Genomic DNA, 18951 nt, shown 5'->3' with positions numbered 1-18951 from the left:
AAGCCTTTATTATGTCTCAGATTGACTGTATTAGCTTTATTTATATAGCTCCTAAACACTTCTTGCTCATTTTTATTAGTCCTTGATTAATATGGTTTGGCTGTGTCCTCACCCAACTCTCATCTCAAATTGTAATCCCTGTGTGTCCAGGGAGGAACCTGGTGGGCAGTGATTTGGTCATGTGGGTGGTTCCCCCATGTTGTTCTCATGATAGTAAATGAGTTCTCATGAGATCTGATGGTTTAAAAGTGGCACTTCCCCCTTCACTCTCCCTCTCTCTCTCTCTCCCCTGCTGCCATGTAAGATGTGCCTTGCTTCTCCTTCACCTTCCGTCATGATTGTAAGTTTCCTGGGGCCTCCCCAGCCATGTGAATCTGTGATTCAATTAAACCTCTTTTCTTCATAAATTACCCAGTCTCAGGTAGTATCTTTATAGCAGTGTGAGAAAAGACTAATACACTGATCATCAAGAAAATGTTTTTGATAGCTTTCCATGAACTGACAATGTGTTACTTTATTCCTGGATAGTTTAAAATTTTGCTGCCAATGTGAATGAAAACTGTTGTATAAAGAATGATTGCTGATAAATAATATAGCTCTTTATTTTTTCATATATACTTTATAAATATTCAATGTCTTGCTAATTCTAATCATTCTGAGTTATTTATACTTACTTGGATAAAGAATCACATTATCTACAAATAATGACAATTTTGCACCATCCATTTCAGTGTTTTTACTTCAAATTAGTTTCTTTATAATATTTGGTTACAAAACCCATAATAGAATTAAGAAGTACATAAGCCTAGAATTAACCATAACTATTTCTAGACCTAAAACCCACTTTTGTTCCTCATTTTGTGAGGTGTGTTCTCTATTTTAATTCATTTTTAATTATGAAGCTTTGCCTATTTTGTTAGATTTTTTTATAAAAGCAATTTTTGATATTAATCTATCACTTATATGTATGTTTCTCACGTTACTCAATTCTGCCTTTACCTTACTATTTATTTATGCCAATGTTCTTCCTAATTTTGATTTTCTGAGTATTTCAAAAAATATTTTGAATAGAACAATAAAATAGCAGCCTGCTTGGTGCAAACAACTTTATCAAGTTCCTTTCTGTGCTGGACATTACACTGGTAGCTCTCAATGAATCATGCCTCCCCATATTCATGCCTTGGGTAGTTCTCTTCCATATTAATTCTAGGCTTGGACAGAGGGCTTCCCTTGGCCATGCATGACTAGATATGTAGTCAGCAGAGGATTGGTAAGGACTCGGAGGTTATTCTCTTGGAAGCCAGTCTCGATGTTGTAAAGAATTGTAGGCTCTTTTCTTGCAAATAAAGTGTATGTGGAAAGACCGTGGAGGACAAGATGCCACACGGAGAACCAAGGTGCCCTGGCCAAGCTCCTGGCCTTACACAACTAAGTGACCCCCAGATGGCAAGACCTCAAGACAGAAAACAAGCAATAACCTACAGCATCATGAGAAATAATAAATATCATTTTCACGCCACTGAGTCTTGGAAATGTTTGCTACGCAACAATAGAAAACTGAGAAGTTTTCTGTTTAAACTTGGTTTCATTAAATGATTTTTCTATTTAACCAAGTTTCAGAGAAAGCTATTGAGCAGAAAGATATTTAATTCCCCATGTATCAAATATGCTAACCCACAAATAAGGCAGGAATGGCTCTAACCAAATGTGGATTCAAATAACATTCTTTTCTCTTTTTTCCCCAACAATAATGAATTATTGCATCATTTCAGTATCCTTTTTTTAGTGCTTCAATAGAAACATAAGGGACGATTTATCAGCTATGAACAGTCTCAAAGTTCTTGTACGTCATTTCTAAATCAAATCTGCTTTTGAAAATTCAAGCTGTCCCATGTAAACTTTGACTGATGGTGGTTAATTCATTATGACTTACAAACTTTTTAAATAAATAAAAAATGTGTGTGTGTATCTTCTTCTCAGAAAAATACAACTACATGAAGAAACAAATTATCACATACAATTTCAGCAGCTTCATTAATCACCTGAAGCAAATTCATGGACTTATTAAGGATAATATGTAGTAAATTTAGAACACATTTTAGCCAACTAATCTGTTCTAAGATAAAAACTTCTGGGGAAAAATAAAAATAAATAAAATAAATAAAACAGAGCTGCCATAGTTGAAGCAAAAGCAGAGCTTGAAAACCCACCCTTTGCCTCTAGCCCTTCTTTTACCAGCCCTCACACCACACCTCTCCACAGAATAGCTTGTTAATCACTGCTTTAAAATGACATGATAAATTTATACACATATAAGAAAAAGAAAGACAAAGTGAGGGAACTAGAGTCAGAAAAATGCTACCTGAAGCTAAGAGTAGATATATAATAGGACAAAGAAAGATGGGATTCATGCAAGTAAGGTACAAGAAAACAACAGATGAATCAATGCGGACGGAGGTTCAACATGAGACAGCGAATGATCTGCTGCTTTGAAATAAGTTAGATGACCATATATTCCAGTGTGTCGAGAACAGACCAGGTTTATGCCTGTGGCCCAGTTGTAATTATTAAAAGCTCTCCCTTTTACTCTCAAAAAGATCCCAGTTGCAGAAGATAAAGTATATCTTCATCCAAAGAGGGCCCCAGTTCTCACCATGTTTGTTTGTGGGCACAGCACTACTGAGATGTCCTTGTTTATCCTAAAGTAGGGACTTTCCATCTTAATTAGTCCCTGCAGTACCAGCAACCCAAGAAAAGAGCCACCAGTGTGATGAATACATGTTACTTAAATAAGCAAAAAAAAAAAAAATTATTAAATCAAGAGAAGAATTCTTGTTAAATTGTCAAATCGACAAAGTTTTCGAAAAATTACTGCTTTCTCAATGTTAGATTACCACAGCAGTTTAATGGAAATGCTTTACCTTAGGTAGAGGAAAAAACAAATCATGTTTCACATTCACCTTTTCTTCCACACAAGTGGATTGAACGTTCTAAAGCCTTAAAATATTTCACCATTTTAAGTTCCATCCTATAGGATTATATCTTCACACTTTGGTTCCTTTTTCAATTAATGGTCCATTTTTGGAATGCACATGTAGTTATTTCAGTTCTATATGGCTCATTAGAGAGCCTTCTCAGTGACGTGTTTCATTCCTCTTGGTCTAATATGAATGTATTCACTAGGAATATACTATAAAATAACTAATAAAGCAATGTTTGAACATTTAAGAAGAAGTAATAAAGCACAACTTATCTTCCTTAAAAATAATTTAATCTGTTGTGGCTGTTTTAAAGATTTGAAATCAGGAGAAAATTCCTTTACAAGCAGTTTTTATTATAACCTGGAACCTGACATCTCATTCAAATGTGCATATTAATGTGTAATATACATCAGAGTGACTCCAGTGGGGAGAATAAATGGGTTAGATCGTGCAAGTATAAAGAATGTAAGAATAAACATGAAAACTGTCAGTGGGTCGGATAAGAGGAACCTCCATTCTATTTATCCTTTCCTGAGCAATTTCCAAGTTTGCATAAAACCATGCTCCCATTTAAATAGTGGAGCTAATTGTGATTTAGTCTGACTTGTGGATAAAATCCTTTGTAAATATGTTGCTCTTGCTCTTCTATTCAATTATGTTTTACTTGTCCTTTTCTATTGTTTCAAGGAGGGTCCAGATTGCACTTTCTTGATTAAGAAGCAATTTCTTCAGCAAAACTCTCCTACTACAGAAATAGTGACAGTTTTACATTGAGAAACAAAACCCTGAATTTTTCATTGGCAAGAAAAACTGAAAGTTTTTCTGTAAGAATGTGAGTTATTGCTAATATTATCAACTATTCCTATAAAATATATCAGAAATAATTCATAAAATATTAGATGAAAAAGTTTACAAGTCAAAAAATTGATTTTTTCCTCTTTTGCTGACTTAAAAGGAAATCAACAATAATTAACAAGAAAATACTGAATAGAAAAATAAATATTCTAGATGCAACCTATAAATGGGAATTATAATATGACTTACATGAAAAGCAAGACTAAGTGCTTTGTTCATTGATAAATTGTAAGACTTCATTTGATCACCAGCATGATGACTTACAAGGACATACTTCAACTGTTCACTAAGATCTAGAGCTCCCCTTCACTGCTTTAGACCAAAAACATGTCATTTGTGGGCTAAGTTCCCTCAAATTCACATACATGCTGTTGGATCCAACTCTATTTTAATCTAGTTTCATATCATGTTTAACATTCAAGTTCAAAACCATATAGGCAACAGTAAATAAAGCCTTCACTTGCAATGCTAACAATCTTTGAGGTAACACCCTTTTCAATTTATCTCTTACCGGTGTATTTCCACTGAGCATACATTTCCACTTTACATACATTTAAATGAATATTTGGGTATTGATGGCTCTCTTGTTTTCAATATTGCTCAACTCATATGTAATTGAAAGACATCAGACATGCAAAAAATATTATTTTTAGCCATATATTATGATTATATATAACTGTAATAACAAAATCTCAAAACATAGTAAGAGTTCTATGCTTTTTATAAAATATACATCCAAACTCAGACTTCAAAAGGACTGAAATAGAGTCTAAATAAAAGACATAAAACATTTTCATAAGGAACATTTAAATTTGGTTAAATGAGATTAAGTCTCTAATTGTCAGGATGGTGAGTTATAAAGTCCATATAAGAGGGAGGCAAATCAGCCATTTAAGACCTTTCTTGGTCTTTTGAATCTCTAAGCTAGGGAGTTCTTTCTGTCTCACCTCTCCCATCTCTTCCTTCAGCTATTTACAGTAGGCACCCAGCCTTAAACAGTCTGGCCTGTTATGAATAAATCATAATCCCAGAAATGCATTACATGACTCTTGTATGGAATCATACTTATTAAACATTTAAGATGTTTATATTCTTTTCTAGAAAGAAGGCCAATTCACGGATATAAGGGTTGAATTACTTCTTGAAATGGGGTCACTCCTATCATTAGCCACCTGAGACAACTCAAATGCAATGGAAAGGGCCTTTGTTAAAATGTTAAGATAATGCATACTAAGTTACTTTGCTTGTAGAAACAGAAAGAGAGTGGCAAAAAATAAAAAGGAAAAGAGGCAAAGAAAAGAAAAGGATAGGCAATGAAAGAAAAAAAGTAAGGAAAGAAAAGAAAAGGGAAAGGAAAGAAAGAAAAAAGGGAAAGCAAAGAAAAAAGGGAAAGAAAAAAAGAAGAAAAGAATGGGAGAGAAAAAAGGAAAGAAAAGTAAAGCAAAGCAAAGTGAAGGGGACATGGGGGAGGGGTGATAAAAAAAGAAAAGAGAAAGAAAAGTGAAGGGAGGTGATGGGAGGGAAGGGTAGGGAAGGGAAAGGAAGAGAGAGAAAGGAAGGGGTTGGAAGAGATGGGATGAAGAATTTGGCTTTGGAGTGGAACAAACAGGATACCTCATGTGACTTCATTGTGTGACGTCTCAAAGCTTCCTTTTTATATAAAATGTGCCTACCAAATGGGTATATAGCTACTAATAACCAAACTTACCCTAGTTATTAATATTAAATGAGGTAATACAAGTGTGATATTTAACACTGATCCCACCAGAGAAAATCTCAAGGTGATTCTATTTAAGTATCCCAATTAGAGAGATGTGGCTAGGGAGCACAGGTTTGAACTCTAACATTTTTTACTTACAAATGTCATGGAGATTTGCACCAGGCAGGGTCCAGGAGGGCAAGAATAAATACTCAAATAGGAGCAAAGCAAGTCTTAGGGCAAGGTCAGTTATATTTCCTACTGGACAAAAACCCCATAGGACCCTGAAGGATGAAGAAGTGAGGTCCTTATAAGACACTTACAGGAAGAACTGCTAGGACAGATTCTAGGTGGATACAGTCCATGCAAGGTGTGCCCAATTGAAAGTGGGGCAGTTTGCAATGGCTCAGTTCCTGTGTGGACCAGGAAACCCAACAATGACTCTGTATTGATCATTTGCGAGTCCTCACATTTGGTTCTTCCCAGACACCAGCTTTTCCTTCCTTGGAAAAACTTTCCTGAGATCAGCTATTAGAGCATATGCTCTTTCTGAAAACTGTCTTTTTTATCTCTCCTTTTTATTTCTTCTCATACTCAAGTCTTCTTTTTTATTTCTTTTTAAGTTCAGGGTTTATTTCAGACCCAGGTGGTACATGTGCAAGTTTATTACATGGGAATATTGTGTGATGCTGAGGTTTGGTATATGGGTCTATCACCCAAGTAGTAAGCATAGCACCCAGTAGGTAGTTTGACAAGCCATGCCCCTCTCCCTCCCTCTCCCTTTTAGTAGTCCACAGTGTCCATGTGTGCTGTTGTTCCCATGTTCAGGTCCACGTGTGCTCAATGTTTAGTTCCCACTTATAAGTGAGAACAAACATTATTTGGTTTTCTGTTCCTGCATTAATTCACTTAGGATTATGGCCTTTGACTGCATCCATGTTGCAGCAAAGAACATGATTTCATTCTCTTTTATGGCTGCATAGTATTCAATGGCATATACATATCGTATTTTCTTTAGCAAATCTATCATTGATGGGCACCAGGGTTAATTCCACGTCTTTGCTATTGGGCACAGCAAATAGTGCTGTGATGAACAGATGAGTGTACGTGTCTTTTTAGTAAACTAATTTATTTTCCTTTGGCTATATATCCAGGGATGAGGATTGCTGGGTCAAATGGTAGCTCTGCTTCCTTCTATATGTGTATGTGAGAAAATATTTTCTTCTGCCAAAGAAATGCACTATCTTCTGTCTCTTCAGAAAACCTCTTCTCTTTTCTAATATCTAAGCAAACCCTTTTCTCTTCTTATATCCTTTAATGATAGTGATTAGTGGCCTTTAAAAATTCAGGATGTAAACAAAGGAAAATACATTTCCTTTTGGCTTAATCTTCAAATCCAACTAGATAGTGAGGTGAAGAAATCATATTATTTTAATGCAATCAAAAAAAAAGATGGGGAGAAAAAAAATTAAACACGTATATCCTGCTACTTATTTAGAGAATTCTCCATGATACTTGTAAATTTATTAAGCATTCAAAAAATATTAAAATATTAGGTAATAATTCCATGTTTGTGAACTCCAGCTTTGTTTCACTGGGTTGTCATGTAGAATAGAGTAGTGCTTAAAGATTTGAAGAGTAAGCCTTGGGTAAGTGACCAAAATTAATTTCAGATTGCTATTGTTCATAAGTAAATACATGTTTCTCTGTATGTTTGCATATCTTTTATCTCTCCATCTGTTCCATATCCGCTGTAACAAAGTGAACCGCACTTCAAACATTACAGTGTAATTGTGAGAACTAAAAGCGTCCTTGAGTCCTCCACATAGAGTGGTAGAGATAATGACAGTTAAGGATTTTAAAACCTGCAGAGGGCAAATGAAACATAGCAGCCTCAAGTAGGGACTGCTAGAGTCCCTCTAACCTGCGCTTTGACTGTATGCCTTTGTTTCTCAGCCAAAATCAAAGAGATGCCACTAACACAACTTACCAAAGCCTTTGATAAGGTTTGGCTGTGTTCCCACCCAAATCTCATCTTGAATTGTAGCTCCCATAATTCCTATGTGTTGTGGTAGATACTGGTGGGAGATAGTTGAATCATGGGGTCGGTTTCCCCTATACTGTTCTCCTGGTAGTGAGTAAGTCTCATGAGATCTGATGGTTTTATAAGGGGAAACCCCTTTCACTTGGCTCTCATTCTCTCTTGTCTGCCACAATGTAAGAAGTGCCTTTCATCTTCTGCCATGATTGTGAGGCCTCCCCACCATGTGGAACTGTGAATCCATTAAACCTCTTTTTCTTTATAAATTACCCAGTCTCAGGTATGTCTTTATCAGCAATGTGAAAACGTACTAATACAGCCTTGCACCAACAAATGGCAAGTTTTGAGGAAATCTTTGTGTCTCCCAGATACTATTCCTCTAAATAGCTAAACCCATTTGTATGGGGAAGGCATCACTTACTTGATTCCTACTTTCTATGCCTCTTAGATTTTCAAGGCCTTTGTGTGTGTGTGTGTGTGTGTGTGTGTGTGTGTGTCCCTCAGAGGCTTGGACTGCTAATGCGCTGTATCTCTACTAGCAGCTGAAGCCAATTTGCTGTAAATTTCATTTCTCCTACCATATCATCTTAGATGAATTTTCCTAGATTTAAAAAGCTTCCTCATCTTACAAAACTGTATTATTTTCCGTCCCACCTAATGCATCCCTCTGGAATGTCAATATCCAGAAGAAAAGAACTAGGTTTGAGAAACCACTGACAACTTGGTCTGTGAAAATTTTGGCTGATGAAGAATCCTGCTTCTCCCTATCTCTCTTATATAACTTCTGTTGCTTTCCATTAACTCTCATTCCTTACTTAGTCCACATTTGCTTCCACAACAGGAGTTAGTCCTGACATAAATGTCTCACTAATAAAAGAGATGTGACAGAGCTGACAGTTCTTTGGTTTATATTTACGCTTTTGTCTCTCAAGTGGTTTAGTTGTGTCTCAAAATACTTCTCCAAAACCTAAAACTAACACCTATAGTCTGAATGCCTGGGACATTTGAAAAATATATGAAAATTAAAATCCAAAATATATGATTTATAGATTAATGCTTAACTAGTTTTCTATATCAACTCATTACAAATATTTTATTTATTTTTCTTTAACAATTTATTAATAAAAATATTCCCTTTTTATTCACCATGAATCCTACTTTTGTATAAGCTCTCTCTCCTACATTTTAACAGAGTTCCCTTGGCTTCAGGAACCTGTGGTTTTATGTCCCTTTTACTGATATTTTTCTGTCAATAAATATACCTTGTGGTGTTCTTTAAGCTCTGTGATGTTGCTATTCTAAGAGAGATTAAAAATATGTATATGCAATTATAAAGATGGTTATAGATAATGGCAAATATCATAAAGAAAACCAAAAAGACTAAGAATATATTAGAAGGCAACAGTGGCTCAAGAGAAGCAAGGTGCAAAAACATGGTGGGGGAAGGTCTACCTTAGGTGCTGAAATTAAAGCTGCAGCATTAATTTGGAGGACATAGCCATGCAAATATGCAGAAGGATAGATTTCAAGGCAGAAAGAAGGCTTTGAGAAGGAAAGGAGCTTGTCTTATTCCAGGACAACTGAGTCACAGTGCATGAGAAGGAAAGTAGTAAAGCATTACATGGATGGAGGCAAGAAGCTTAGTTAGGAGACTAATCAAATATTCCATGAGAAAGGATGGTGATGGGCTCAAATCACTGCTGTGGAGATGTCAGGAAGTATCTATTATAGTCAGGGTCTCTTCTAGAGGTAGAGCTGACAGCACTCCCTAGTGGATTCAATTTGGAATGCAAGAGAATGAGAGGTGTCAAAAAAAAAACCCTACATTTTGCTCCAACTAGGTGGATGGATTATAGTACCATTTACTGACATGAGAAAAGCATATTTGGGGGTGAAAAACAAAAATCTGTTTGGTTTTGCAACATTTTGATATTTGAGCCATCTGGTAGACATCTAAGTGAAGGCTGCCAGGAAAACAAATCTGAGCTACGAAGACAGTAAAGAATAAGATGAGTTGGCTATTGTCTCTCTGCTGCAAGCACCCCTTTCTGTACCTGGCTCTGTGAGGCCAGAACTAGTTTTCCATACATTACATTTTCCATATCCCCTTGCATTCTGGCCTTCATTTAGATTTTATTTTTTTATTTTAAGGAGATTGGAAAGAAAAATAAAGGTATGAGGGACTATTTTCATGTTTTCTACTTGCTGCCAGCATTATTCTAGCAGCGGAATAGTGGTCTCTAGCTTCAAGCTTCTTCTGCAATAGAAACATCCCCCTGCTTCCTCATACCCCTTGGAGGCACCCAAGACCCCAAACCTCACTCTCTTGGAGCCAGAGCACCAGCCACTTGCCTGAGTCCCTGGGAGCACCAAGCATGCACTAGGCCAAACTTCCACTTCAGAGACCTGACCATCAGCCCTGCAGGGACTATTTTTTCAAGCTCCCAGTTTCTAGTAGCATGCCCTTTTCTAAGGGTAGTTGTTCCTTCCTACAGTTACAAATTTCTGAGATACCATACCTTTCTCTCTTTCCCTTTGAGCACTATAATATATGTATACACAATTCCATAAATTAAGTCATCTTTATTTGAAATTCTAAATGTAGTTTCTGTTTTCTTGACAAGACCCTGACAGATCCATGAGACAGATGATAGATTATATAGATGATAGATATGGTAGATGATAGAGATGAGAGAGAGAGAAAGAGAGAGAGAGACCAGATAGATAGATAGATAGATAGATAGATAGATAGATAGATAGATAGATAAGATAGAGAGGTAGATAGATATATCAGATAGAGAGGTAGATAGATAGATCAGATAGAGAGGTAAATAGATAGATGATAGATGATAGATAGATAGATAGATAGATAGATAGATAGATAGATAGATAGATAAGATAGAGAGGTAGATAGATATATCAGATAGAGAGGTAGATAGATAGATCAGATAGAGAGGTAAATAGATAGATGATAGATGATAGATAGATAGATAGATAGATAGATAGATAGATAGATAGAGACAGGTAGATATACATTTTTTTTTTCCTTTCTGTCAACACTGATTGTCTATCATCCCTGAATTGGCTGCTTAAACTAATCAGAAGGAGAGTCTTAGATTGTCACTCTTGGATCACAGCTTGGAAACATACTAGCAACAAATTATCTGTATTACCTGTTCACATTTCTTTCTTCTAATATCTTTTCTTGTTCATCAATGAGTATATATCAAAACAGCTTACTGTTAAGCAGGGAAATTATTCTTCCCTTGCAAGAAAGTTTATCTGCCATTTTATATCTGCAATTTTGGATGCAAAGGAGAAGACAGAGGACTCACTCAAATAACTAAAGATGTCTTAAATGATGTACCTTACCCATAAGAAAAATATAATATTTAAATAACTATACTTATAGCAGTGCCTCATTTGTCTTCATTTGTCACTGAAAATGCAAGATCTGGTAGGAAATAACATTTGGCATATTTAAATAATTTTCAAGTTCCACTTAAGAAACCATTACAATCATCATTAGTGTCCTATAAAATTTAAAGCTACATAAACATATAACACATGCCACAGTAGAAAGTATAAAGAGTGCACAATCAAAATACAAATGATAAATTTAAAATAATTTTTCAGGATCTAATCATTAAAATAATCCTGAAGCATGATTTTTTTACTTTTGTCTTCCAGCTGATTTATATACATGTACACAAACACACACATACATATACACATAAAAAGGGAAGTTAAAGTTCTTTTACAACACTTCTGTTTTTATTATTAACATTCTCTACCCTATAGGATTATGCTCAGAAAACTCTAAAGTACAATCATGATATACTTAAGTTTTTAAAAATTATCACCATACTTCTCCCCTTTTGATGAGGGATGGAGTGGAGAAGTTGGCAATTTGACAGTCACAAACAATTGTATTAAAAACACAGATGTTACCAAACATCAGTGCTGCAAAATCATTTTTTATTAGTATCACTTACAGCCCTATGAGTGACATCACTTCCTAGTAAGCAAATATTTTTCAGTTAATCCCGCATTGGATCATACCTCTGTCAATGTTTGTAGTGAAGGTAAGCAGTTAGTTTTTGGCCCCAGGACATGCTGTTAGAAATAAAATGGGCATCTTCTGCTGTGCCGTGGGGAAGGGTTTAGATATTGGTACATTTTACATAGTCTTCCCCACGTTGGCACAGAAAGCATCATCTTTTCTTCTTTGGCAGCTCTGGAGTAACATATAAAGCTGGTTGGTACAGAGCTATGGAATGCCAACTGAAGACACCTCAAAAAGTGTTCTGAAGCATAATTCATTTCCTTTGGAAATAAGGATTATCAGTTCTTCCAAAATGTGATTTAATTATGCACTTACATAAAATATCATCATCCTAGTACACTTGACATTTTGATACATATTCTGTTCCTGTCATCTATATCAATGACAAATGACAGAATAAAGGCCTAGTTAAAAATTATATCATCCAAGAAATTTTATATAATTATGGGCAATTAGAATTTGTAAAACATTTAAATGAATTTAGCTTTTCTTTTAAAAACCAGTCAGCTCATAAGAAAGCTTAAGCAAGCACTCAATACTCAACCTATCAATCAAGAGACACGGTACAGAACCAGGCACTAGGCTGAGTCATAGCACCAGCACTACCTTGCCTTTGACCTTGGATGAGCACCTCATCCTCCCCCAGATTTCTTCATCACTAGAGGACAAAAAGTAGAAGCTTCCTAAAATTATTACAAGCAACAAATTCATAGTCTCTTAATATTTTGAGAGTATCCATACTTGGTAGATACTGTAAGAGATCTAGACATAGTATTTTAGCCTGAGACGCACATAGTCTATTTTTGTAAGACTGGGAAAATGTTTAAAGCAAAATAAAAGGCAATTAAGAAACACTTACCAAGTTACTTACCAGAGACCCTGTGGCAGCTAACCAGCATTATAGGAACAGGGGAAAAGGAGATGTAAGTAATGGAAATCTCTGTTTAACTTTAATAAGAATATCCAGATTATCTTCAGGTTGACTACAACCTACTTTCCATAGAAAACCTACCATCCAATGGAATTATATACAAAGGAATATATATTTATTGTACACTTTCTATATAACTAGTTAACAATGTATTTTACCACATGATTTTCTATTCCTATTTCATTCCATCACTGTTGGCTCTTCTTCCAAGCTTTGAATCTCTAAACTCTTTGGAGTTCTTTTTAATCATTGGTCCAGGAAGTCACTCAATGTTACCCAGCAACAGAGTAGGATAGGGAAAGTTAGAATGCAGGTTTGCTGACTATTACTTCAATTCTTCACTATGCCAATTGCTTCAATTACAGCACTCTCCCGGGTGAGCTCCCTCTCAGCAGTGCATCCTGCACACACTGCCAGAATAAGTTTTATATCACGCTCTTCTAAAGACCCCATTAGACGATACTAAGCAACACAGGCAGTAGGAAACCTTAGAAATCATCTAGTCCTGTTTCTCTACACCACCCACAGACATACCCTTTAGCAACTGCAGAATGATCTGGTCCAGTGCGGCAAGGTGATTACTTAGTGGAGTAATAATGCATGTCTTACCATACCTGATTAAAGCCAACCCTGGGTAACTTTAAAACAAATACATAATGGTTTTCTGTTTTATGAGCCTCTCAAAAGGATGGATATCTTATCTTTAAACTTCAGCATTCCCAACCATGACTCCTAGAATTCTCTCCAGCCTAGTAAACTGACAACCAAGATATATTATGTTTTATTTACCTATAGCCTGGCTTTCTTCCCCGTCCCTTTTGCAATATATACATTCAGTCTTGAATAGAGTTCCACATTTGCAAATGATTTTGCTGCATCTCAAGTCCTTTCTCTCCTTGGCCTGATGTTCTAGCCTACCTTCTGGCTTTTTTCATGTGTGTGTATGTGTTTTCTAGAATAAGTAAAACTTGGCTTGGTCTCAAGTCTAGAAATGTTAACTATGTAGCTACTCCAGAACCCTCATTTTACCAAATCTAACCTGTCAACACACCCAAATATGAAGAGGAACAATTGTGTGGAGTGAGAATGATGGATTAAGAAATATTTGATTTTAAAAATAATTCTGACACTATCTGCAGGTTTTGAACAAATTGCTTAACTTCTATGAGCCTCAATTTTTATCTATAAAGCAGAAACCATAATTATGCCTATATTATAGCTATAAAGATTAAGTGAGATTACACATATAAAGTATCTGATATGTAATATGCCCTAAAAGTGGTAGCTATTTTTGCTGTGATTTTAAATGTGGTTATAAGGATGGTGATGTTGGTAGAAATGGTTATTTTTTTTAAATGAAAGAGAATCTCCAAAGATAAACTTTTGAGCACCTTTAAAATGTTTATATGTGTCACCTGGGTTAGGGTTAGGATTATGTTAAGGTTAGGTCACGTTGGAAAATTATGTTTTAATATGTGGTTTTAAAACAATGTATATTTTTTGCATATCTCCATATATATTTAAAGACAAGTCCAACTATTTAAATATCTATGATTTCAGAGATAATTTTTATTTTATGAAACTTGTTTTTAAAGGAATGAACATCCATCCATTAGAGACAAATGCTGAATGTGCATTTGCTTAAAACATGCCTTTCTGCAATTATATTATATATATATGTTGAGCATACATTTGTGTAACTGCATAGCTTAATTTTTCTCATGGATTGCCATTTAATCGTTTTAAAAATCTAGTGATATGAGCACAAAAAGTGTGACACAAGCATAAAAGCATTATTATCACCATTTTACACATGAAGAAACTGAGGAAGGGAAAAATAATTAAAATTAGAATGCCTAACTTCACATATTAATAACTTTCACAATAACCCTGGCAACCTTACTAAAACAACTCCTGTCAAGGCCACTTAATAATTCCAAATTACCAAACTCAGTGCTCAGTTTTTTGTCTTTATTTTACTAAGACATTTGACAAAGTTGATCACTTGCTCCTTCTTAAAGTATTTCTTCCACTTAGCTTCTTTGACACCGAATTACCTGATTTTTGCTTGGTTCAACCTAACTACTCCTTCTGGATCTCCCTTTGCTAGATGCATCTCCTACTCTTAATGTTAAAATTACAGAGTAGGTCACAATTTTCTCTACCCTTTCAGTGTTTTCCCCTCAGATGATGTCTTGCAGTCCCACCACCTTCCATATCATCTGAATATTGGTGACACCCGATTACACAGTAGCCTCAGCCCTTAACCCCATGAGCTCCAGAAGTGAATATTTACTATTTACAGTACCTCTCCACAGATCTCTACAGACACCTCAAAACTTAACCTTTCCAAAACAAATATAATTATTTCTGACTCCAACTCTAAAACACTCTTCTCTCTCAATCTCCCTCATCTCTGAAATGGCCCCTGTCATCTGGTCAAAATCAGAAACGGAGTCATCAACTTTCCTAACTTCACAAAGCCAATTCTGAAAATCTTGCCTGCTCAAACTGCTAAATATGCCTTTGATGTACAACCTCTTCTTTTTCCACAACTGCCTATCAAGTTCAACTTTTATTATTTCCTACCTGGACAGCAGAAATGGCCTTTTAACTGGCATCCCAGCTTCTATTATCACTCTTCTGCATTTCATTCTCTACGGAAAAGCTAGAGTAATCTTTATAAAACATATATGGATTGTATCCCTTATCTGCTTAACTCTCTAAGGCTTCCCATTACATGCAGAATAAAACTGAATTCGCTATTGTGCCCCAAAAGCCCCTGCATAGTCAGTTTCTTGCCTGCCTCTCTGATCACTTCGGGATGATACGCCTTCACATTTACAATGTTCCAACCACTTTGCACATCTTCTTCAGTTCCTTGATGTCTAGATTTATTTATTTATTTATTATTTTTTTATTTTTTATTTTTTACTTCAGGGATCTTTTTAATAGAGTACATGTTTTCTGAAATGGTATTGCTCCATATTTTCAAATAGTTGAGTCTCTCTCATCATTCACCTTTTTGCTCAAATATATCCCCAGGACCTAGTAAAAGCTCAATAAATATGGGCTGAATCAATAGAAAGAGATAATGAAATTCCACGTCCTCAGAGAGACCTTCCCTAAGTATCTGAAGCACGGTCATCTAAATCCCCAGTTTAGTCATTATCCTCATTACTCTGTTTCATTTATTCATAGAGCTTATCACTGTTTTGCAGAATTATTTTTTGATTGCCTGTTGATTATCTGTGTAAAGATTGAAGGGTCAGGAGAGCAAGGATCTTACTTGTCTTGTACTCCACTGTATTCCCAGTACCCGGAACAGTGCTCAGTCTTGAGTAAGGTCTCAATGACAGATATTTTATTGAATCATAAAGAGTGAATGAATAAAACAGTTAACTCTATTTTACAGATGAGGAAAAGGAGGCTCAAAGAAGTTACATACATTTCTTGTAAGTCATATAGATTAGTGGATGAACCAGCATTCCAAGCTGGTTTGACCTCAACTTCCCTTCTTTTTTTGATATGACATGGCAGATAAAAAACTGAGGTCTAGACAAGATGCCACACTCATTTCTCCCACTCCTCCCCACTTAGTATAACTGTAAACCCTGTAAATAGCATAAAAGGCAACATAGAAAAACTCCGAAAGATGATAAGAGGGAGGAAAAATGATTTGAGACACTAAGACTGGAAAAATGATTTGATACACTAAGCCTAGAAAAATAACACAATAGGGTATTGTACACGCCCTTCCTTCCCAAAGGACAGAAATAGGCATACCTGGTTCCCTGACCCTCAACCTAGCAACAGAAGGTAGCTGAGAGAGGTTTCTACTTCCCCTAGAAAGAATCGTAGTTCCCCTAACAATGCCAGGTGAGCCAGCACCACTAGCAAGGGGAAAAGATAGGGACCCAACTCCACTAATGATAATCTGTCACAGAAAGTTCTCTCCTTTTACTCAGGGCCTGAAGCTCCCCTCCTCCATCAAAAGGTACCAGGCAGCTGGGTGACACTGCAAGTGGGATCTTGCCACAAACTGACCTGGCCTGGAAAGCCTCATAGTCCCAGTGGGCTGAGACTTCTCCCCTGCACCTAGAGATATGGGTTCCCTAGCTTCAGGAAACCCCTTGTCTCCCCAGGTCAGTATTAACCGGGACCAGTAACAGCCACATTAGCACTTGACAAAAGTGCAGGAAGACCAAAAGAACTTTGCAAACGCTCTGAAAATTGAACTGTTTTGGAACCACAGCTCAAAACAATAGTTCAGAACCTGTGTACTAAACTTAAGCAGAAAACCTGTCTGCTAAACATAAGATTTAAATAGAATCCAGAATGCCCTATCATAATAGATTAAATATTCAGGATACAACAACAACAACAACAAACACCCATCATGCCAAGAATCAACAAATTACAACTTGAATGCGAAAAGACAATGGATGCTAACAATAAGATCAATCAGATATTGAAATTATCTGACAAGGATTTTAAAGCAGCCATCATAAAAATGGCTAAAAATCAGTTACAAATTATCTTGAGAAAATAGAAAATCTCAGCGAAGAAATGGAAATAATAACATTAAACTAAATAAAAATCATAGAACTTAAAAATATAATAATAGAAATAATAAACTTGCTGAATGGTCTCGATAGTGGTGAAGATAACAGAGAACTGAATCAGTAAGCTTGAGGAAAAGTCTGTAGAATTTACTCAGTATGAAAAATACAGGGAAATCGATGGGGAAAAATGAACAGAGACCCAGAGACCTGTGGGATGAAAACAAAAAGAGTAAACATTCATATCATAGGAGCTCCAAAAAGCAAGGAAAAAGAGTGGGACTGGAAGGGTCTTCCAAGACATAATGGCTGAAACATCCAAATTTGGCAAAAGACACAAACCTACAGATTCAAGAAACTAAGTGCAACTTAAACAGGATGAACCCAAATAAATCCTTCCAAGATTCATCATAATTAAACTTCTGAAAACCAAGAGAAAGAAAAAATCTTGAAAGCCATCAGAAAAAAAGTGATGTATCACTTACAGAACACCCAATCTCGTAACAGCGGATTGCTCATATGAAACTGTAGGGGCTGCAAGAAAGTAGTTAAATAAATCAATATTGTAATCTTTTACGAATAAACAAGAAGAATCCTTAACCGTCACTAAATAATAAATCCCTGATGCCACTTACCTAGAAGCACACCGGATGCAGTTGCAGTGTGAGAGCAGCTCTGTGCAAATCAATGCTTTAAGTTCCATTGAAGGCATCTCTTTAAGGGGTTTCCTGGGTCTTCTCTAAGTGAATTTCTTACTTGATAAATAGCCTACATTTTAAATCAAATTATCCTAAGAAGGCTTCCTAAATTTAAGAACATCTATGCAGTCATTTTTACTAGATGCAGCAACTATCAGACAGAAACTTTATTTATGCAGATTAGTCAAAAAAGCAAATTCAAGCTTGATGTTCAATGCATTTTATAGATGCATGTTCAGTTTTCATTCTTGCACTAAAATCTTAAGCTTAGGCTTACCAGGCATTGCTTTTAAAAAAGGACAGTCACGCTGAAACATGCTCAGTATTTTATTTTTGTGGATATACATCAAATATAGGTTTCAGACTTCCTTATAAGATTAGAATCCCCACTGAAAGACAGCAAATGTTCAGCATTTAAATGGTGGGGAACTATGTGGAGAGCCTAGGGAGAAAGTAAGATTGCTGATTAGAGTGTCTTTAAAAGTTACTGCCATTGTTTGACCTTGGCATTTCATTTTATTTAAAATATGCTTATTTCATACATACTAAAATGTTTAAATGGTTATTAAGCAGTTGATAAGTCTTTTGAGGACCAAAGGCAGTCTTTTAAGTATGTAAGGTATTCCAGCTTTGCCTCTGATAGCATACTCTCAAATAAATGTATAACTCAAAAATGGATTTTCTTATCATCATGAAAAAGTATAAACTTAATCTAGTTTCTATTTCTTTATCTCAATACCCTTTTAATTGACACTTTGCCTCACCTAATGAAAAACCACCCTCTCCACAATCACAACTATTAGAATCTTATTCTGGCCTTGTCAGACTAACTGACAGCAAGTTAAAGCTTAAACACTGATAGCTGAAAATCTTCTAATCCAAAAGCCAGTAAAAATCTTCAGTATCCTCACTGAATACATATCTATTATTCTTTATAGCTAACTTCAAGAGGATTTAGAATGACAGATAACAAGATTTAAGAAAGCCTTAATGCACTTTAATTCTAGCTTTAAAAGTATTAGGTACTATGATTTTTCTCTAAAATATATTTAAATATAGAAAAAGAGCTAAAGGTAAGTTATACAGGCTTCTTAAAGTATACCATTTCTTTCCTTTCC

This window comes from Theropithecus gelada, chromosome 8 (assembly GCF_003255815.1).
Source record: "Theropithecus gelada isolate Dixy chromosome 8, Tgel_1.0, whole genome shotgun sequence".
Lineage (NCBI taxonomy): Eukaryota > Metazoa > Chordata > Mammalia > Primates > Cercopithecidae > Theropithecus > Theropithecus gelada.
Note: the sequence above shows the minus strand (reverse complement) of the source record.